Here is a 6399-nt window from a genome sequence, read left to right as displayed (position 1 = left end):
GCTCAGAAACAAGCAGGTACTCTCAGTCTGATACAGAGTATCTGCACTTCTCAAGAAATACTTAGTACTTTTAATTGTAGGGTACCTGCAATGCTCAGAAACAAGCAGGTACTCTCAGTCTGATACAGAGTACCTGCACTTCTCAAGAAAGACTTAGTACTTTTAATTGTAGGGTACCTGCAATGCTCAGAAACATGCAGGTACTCTCAGTCTGATACAGAGTACCTGCACTTCTCAAGAAAGACTTAGTACTTTTAATTGTAGGGTACCTGCAATGCTCAGAAACAAGCAGGTACTCTCAGTCTGATACAGAGTACCTGCACTTCTCAAGAAAGACTTAGTACTTTTAATTGTAGGGTACCTGCAATGCTCAGAAACATGCAGGTACTCTCAGTCTGATACAGAGTACCTGCACTTCTCAAGAAAGACTTAGTACTTTTAATTGTAGGGTACCTGCAATGCTCAGAAACAAGCAGGTACTCTCAGTCTGATACAGAGTACCTGCACTTCTTAAGAAAGACTTAGTACTTTTAATTGTAGGGTACCTGCAATGCTCAGAAACATGCAGGTACTCTCAGTCTGATACAGAGTACCTGCACTTCTCAAGAAAGACTTAGTACTTTTAATTATAGGGTACCTGCAATGCTCAGAAACAAGCAGGTACTCTCAGTCTGATACAGAGTACCTGCACTTCTCAAGAAAGACTTAGTACTTTTAATTGTAGGGTACCTGCAATGCTCAGAAACAAGCAGGTACTCTCAGTCTGAGAGAGAGTATCTGCACTCCTCAAGAAAGACTTAGTACTTTTAATTGTAGGGTACCTGCAATGCTCAGAAACAAGCAGGTACTCCCAGTCTGATACAGAGTACCTGCACTTCTTAAGAAAGACTTAGTACTTTTAATTGTAGGGTACCTGCAATGCTCAGAAACAAGCAGGTACTCTCAGTCTGATACAGAGTACCTGCACTTCTCAAGAAAGACATAGTACTTTTAATTGTAGGGTACCTGCAATGCTCAGAAACAAGCAGGTACTCTCAGTATGATACAGAGTATCTGCACTTCTTAAGAAAGACTTAGTACTTTTAATTGTAGAGTACCTGCAATGCTCAGAAACAAGCAGGCACTCTCAGTCTGATACAGAGTATCTGCACTTCTTAAGAAAGACTTAGTACTTTTAATTGTAGGGTACCTGCAATGCTCAGAAACAAGCAGGTACTCTCAGTCTGATACAGAGTACCTGCACTTCTCAAGAAAGACTTAGTACTTTTAATTGTAGGGTACCTGCAATGCTCAGAAACAAGCAGGTACTCTCAGTCTGATACAGAGTACCTGCACTTCTCAAGAAAGACTTAGTACTTTTAATTGTAGGGTACCTGCAATGCTCAGAAACAAGCAGGTACTCCCAGTCTGATACAGAGTACCTGCACTTCTTAAGAAAGACTTAGTGCTTTTAATTGTAGGGTACCTGCAATGCTCAGAAACAAGCAGGTACTCTCAGTCTGAGAGAGAGTATCTGCACTTCTCAAGAAAGACTTAGTACTTTTAATGGTAGAGTACCTGCAATGCTCAGAAACAAGCAGGTACTCTCAGTCTGAGAGAGAGTATCTGCACTTCTCAGGAAAGACTTAGTACTTTTAATTGTAGGGTACCTGCAATGCTCAGAAACAAGCAGGTACTCTCAGTCTGAGAGAGAGTATCTGCACTCCTCAAGAAAGACTTAGTACTTTTAATTGTAGGGTACCTGCAATGCTCAGAAACAAGCAGGTACTCCCAGTCTGATACAGAGTACCTGCACTTCTCAAGAAAGACTTAGTACTTTTAATTGTAGGGTACCTGCAATGCTCAGAAACAAGCAGGTACTCTCCGTCTGATAGAGACTATCTGCACTTCTGTTTATCCCTTTCAAGCAGTGAAGTGAAGTGAAAACTGAGCATCATTCTAGGAGGCTTACCATGCCCAGGATGGGGCTGGGAGGGTAGCAAATGACATCACTGACTAGAGACATTGCGTCAAATGTGCTTCTAAAGAAGCCAAGAACAAATGTGGCCACCACGGGAGAGACTGTAGCACAGCAGGTACTTAAAGTGTTTACTTTGGCAATCCTGGCTGTGCCATCGCCTCGGGTCTGAGGGGACGGTGTATCCAGGGCCCTGGCAGGCTTTGCACATGAAGAGCTCTAGGGCACTGCAGAGGAGCCCCGGGTCTGCTGAAGCTACAATGCAGACTGATACCCAGGCCCCCAGGGGCCGTGCTCCTCTGTCCCGAGAGCTTGAGCCCTCACCTGGCCGACGCAGCACATTTATTGATTGCACCAACTTTGCGCGCTTTACCGCTCTGCACACAGCCCGGTATGCCAGCCTCAGCCAGGTACGCAGCCTGGTGTTCCAGCCTCAGCCAGGTGCACATGGGGGGATGCAGCCTGGTCTGCCAACCTCAGTCCAGTGCGCACGGGGGACTCAGCCTGGTGTGCCAGCCTCAGCCGGGTGCGCACGGGGGACGCAGTCGGGAGTGCCAACCTCAGCCCGGTGCACATGGGGGGACGCAGCCTGGTGTGCCAACCTCAGTTGGTTGCGAACAGGGGACGCACCGTGGAGTGCCAGTCTTAGCCAGTGCGCACGGGGGACGCAGCCTGGTGTGCCAGCCTCAGTCCAGTATGCACGGGGGACGCAGCCTGGTGTGCCAGCCTCAGCCAGGTGCACATTGGGGATGCAGCCTGGTGTGCCAGCCTCAGCCTGGTGTGCACGGGGGACGCAGCCTGGTATGCCAGCCTCAGCCCGGTGCGAACGGGGGATGCAGACTGGTATGCCAGCCTCAACCCGGTGCGAACGGGGGATGCGGCCTGGTATGCCAGCCTAAGCCTGGTGCTCACGGGGGACACAGCCTGGTGTGCCATCTTCAGCCGGGTGCACCAGGGGGACACACCCTGGTGTGCCAGCCTCAGCCCGGTGGACACGGGGGACGCATCCTGGTGTGCCAGCCTCAGCCCGGTGTACACGGTGGACGCAGCCTGGTGTGCCAGCCTCAGCCCGGTAAGCACGGGGGACGCAGCCTGGTGTGCCCGCCTCAGCCCGGTGCGCACAGGGGGATGCAGCCTGGTGTGGAAGCCTCAGCTGGGTGTGCACGGGGGACGCCGCCTTGTGTGCCAGCCTCAGCCAGGTATGCAGGGGGGACGCAGCCTGGTGTTTAGTGCCAGTTTGCTAAGCAACTGGTGAGGTTTGAAAGAAAGGTGGGCAGTGAGGTGCTGAAATGAAGGGGCCTATGAGGGGACCCAAAGGAAGGGGGGCAGTGAGGGGGCTGAAAGGAAGGGGGGCTGTGAGGGGGCTGAAAGGAAGGGGGCAGTGAGGGGGCTGAATTGAAGGGGGCTATGAGGGGGCTAAAAGGAAGGAGGGCTGTAAGGGGGTCCAAAGGAAGAGGGGCAGTGAGGGGCTGAAAGGAAGGAGGTCTGTGAGGGGGCCAAAAGGAAGGGGGGCTATGAGGGGGCTGAAAGGAAGGGGGACAGTGAGGGGTCTGAAAGGAAGGGGAGCAGTGAGGCAACCCAAAGGAAGGGGGGCAGTGAGGGGGCCGAAAGGAAGGGGGGCTGTGAGGGGGCCAAAAGGAAGGAGGTCTGTGAGGGGGCCAAAAGGAAGGGGGGCTATGAGGGGGCTGAAAGGAAGGGGGACAGTGAGGGGTCTGAAAGGAAGGGGGGCAGTGAGGGGGCTGAAAGGAAGGGGAGCAGTGAGGCAACCCAAAGGAAGGGGGGCAGTGAGGGGGCCGAAAGGAAGGGGGGCTGTGAGGGGGCCAAAATGAAGGGGGGCAGTGAGGGGGCTGAAAGGAAGGAGGGCTGTGAGGTGACTGAAAGGAAGGGGAGCTGTGAGGGGACCCAAAGGAAGGGGGGCAGTGAGGGGACCCAAAGGAAGCGGGGCAGTGAGGGGGCCCAAAGGAAGGGGGGCTGTAAGGGGGCTTAAAGGAAGGGGCAGTGAGGGGGCCCAAAGGAAGGGGGGCTGTGAGGGGGCTTAAAGGAAGGGGGCAGTGAGGGGGCTTAAAGGAAGGGGGCGGTGAGGGGGCCGAAAGGAAGGGGGGCAATGAGGGGGCTTCTCATGCAGAGCTCCCACTGCAGCACTAGGAAGCAGCCAGGTTTGTAAGTTGGGCTCTGGGTGCAGCACTAAATAATGCATGCAGGTGCAGGGCTGGGGTTACATGCAGTCCTGGGGACGGGAGAGGTACGGATACATTATTCAACTGGCAGAGCTTTGACAGAAGCCTGCAACTAACAGCGGTGATAATGCCTTTCCACTCATCCCCCGACCCCCTCTCCTCTGACAGCTCTTCCAGTGCTGAGACGGGCACACAAAGCTGGCCAGGGTGTTTAACTCTGGCTGGGCCTCGACCCTTCGCGGTCACAAGTGCATGGACACAGGGATATTAAAAGTTCCTTACCTGAAATCAGAGCAATCTTTCATTCACGCTGTTGTACCCGCCGGACTACGCAGGTCCGGCCGGCGACCATGGGCACAGGCTGGGTACAGCACCCGGGCTGAGAGGCGGTGCAGCGCGTGGTGGCTGAAGCCTACTGGTCTCAGGAGGATCGGCCCCAGGGCACCCACTGCTCTCTTTCACCCTGCGTGCTCCCTCGCGGCCACTCTCTGACAGCAACAGGCACGCTGTCTGCTCGTAGATGCCTGGGGCACCATAAATTGGAAAAACACCACTGTTTTGTCTCGATGTAAGGCATCGCGCACATGCAAGACAAAGAGTGCAAATTCATCCACCAATCACACAACAAAAAAGAATTGAAAATGCAATAAGACTCGTATTAACCCGAGACCTATTGCATTTTCAACAGAAATGTGGACATGAAAGAAGGCATGTAAGGGAGGGGGTGGGGTGAGTGGTGGTGGTCCAAGATGTCATGGACTACAGGAGGGAACGGGGAGAGGCATCGGAACAAAACTGTTTTGGAAGTAAAGGGGCTGATAGCCTTGGTAGGAGAAAAGTGACGACATGGCCGTCAGGAGGCGGGATTAAGTTCCTGAAAACCAATCAGAATGCAGCAGTTAGCATATCGGCCAATCAAAAAGATAGGCAGAAAGTGGGCAGAGCTTTCCCACTATACTGTATACAGCATCTCTCAACGAGACAGCGCATGCACTGCCTAGGCGAGACCTAAAAACTGTAGCAGTCCCAAAAAAGAACCCGGCCCATCTGAGTCAATAAACCAGCCGTGGGTGCAAGCAGCACGGCACTGCAGAGCTGTGGTTGGTCCACGCACCGTGGCAAATCGCTTAATCTCCCCGTGCCTATGTAATAATGAATGTGTCCTTAACTGGTGACCATTGAGTCTGGTTTGCGCCATATAAAACCTCACAAAAAAAGTCTGACCTGCAATAGCGAGATGGCCGACCAAAATGCTCTCTGAGCGAAATCGCCAGAAAGAGAGCTAAACACGCAAAGGAGGGACTTTAACAGAGAAGCATCAATAAGAAACCAGCATTTCTGAATGCTGCGGCTAACAGCCAATAGCAATGGGTGGCTTTGTCAAAGCCGCACAGAGAGATACAACAGGTCATCGCTGATGCTCGACCTAAAGAATGTGTCCGTCCGTCTGTAACGAACTGGTGCTCATGTAAAGTGCACTGATATCTTTGGGTCAAGATTGCGCTATATAAAAACCCTGAAACGGCACAAGTTTTTGTGTATTTATAAACTTTATCGCTCTGAGGGCGGTGAAGGATTTACTCCTCCTGAAAGTAGAATTAAACTAGTTTTCTCTCATGGATAGGAGAAGGAACAAACCAAAAACTGGTAGAAACACAAGGGAATGAGGTCCGAGTGTGGGTCCCGGGTGGGGGTTGTCGCACACCTGGTTCAGGGGTCGGTTCTCTCCTACTGAGGCGACTGGTTCTTTCACTAAAAGTAGTGACTGCTCCATGGGCAGGTGATGGGCGTCCTTTAAGTCATTTCCATGAATGTTCCTACAATAATCTGTTAGTTCTGAAGTCCAGGTCTCAATGTTCCTATGCATTATAAGAGTCTCCCAGAGCTGTGGCACATTTTATAACAATCCCAACAAGAAGCAGCGAGCAAGACATTTATAATAACATAAAATAATCATGAAATGCAGAGCTGAAATACCAAGTCAACTGATAAAACCCGCAAGGCAATCATGAAATGCGGAGTCACGATAAACACATCCGTGCTCCTAACAGGCACTGAAGGCGCTGACTTAGAAATCCTCTATTTATTGTTACTGCGCAGGTGCTCCTCCTTTCATCATCGGTGGATTACTGGGCGTGGCTCGATGTCTGTCAAGAGAGATGAAAACAGAAGGATGAGATCATGGAGAGGAGATTATACACAGGAGCAGAAATACAATGAACAGACAGACATCATGCAGGGGCCCAGGCAGACATAATGCAGGGG

At 51.6% G+C, this 6399-nt stretch overlaps 1 protein-coding gene across 1 annotated transcript in view; it reads right to left on the bottom strand.

Moving 5' to 3' along the window:
* Positions 1 to 5663: 5663 nt before the first annotated feature.
* The window catches only part of LOC144819167 (uncharacterized), an 85920-nt gene continuing 85184 nt past the window's right edge, over positions 5664 to 6399 (bottom strand). Inside the window, exon 5 of the mRNA XM_078677139.1 lies at positions 5664 to 6281. The gene's annotated coding sequence lies outside the window, so the exon portion shown is untranslated. The remainder of the gene's footprint in view (positions 6282 to 6399) is intronic.

Source organism: Lissotriton helveticus, chromosome 2_1, assembly GCF_964261635.1.
Source record: "Lissotriton helveticus chromosome 2_1, aLisHel1.1, whole genome shotgun sequence".
Lineage (NCBI taxonomy): Eukaryota > Metazoa > Chordata > Amphibia > Caudata > Salamandridae > Lissotriton > Lissotriton helveticus.
This window is presented reverse-complemented; position numbering and strand designations above follow the sequence as displayed.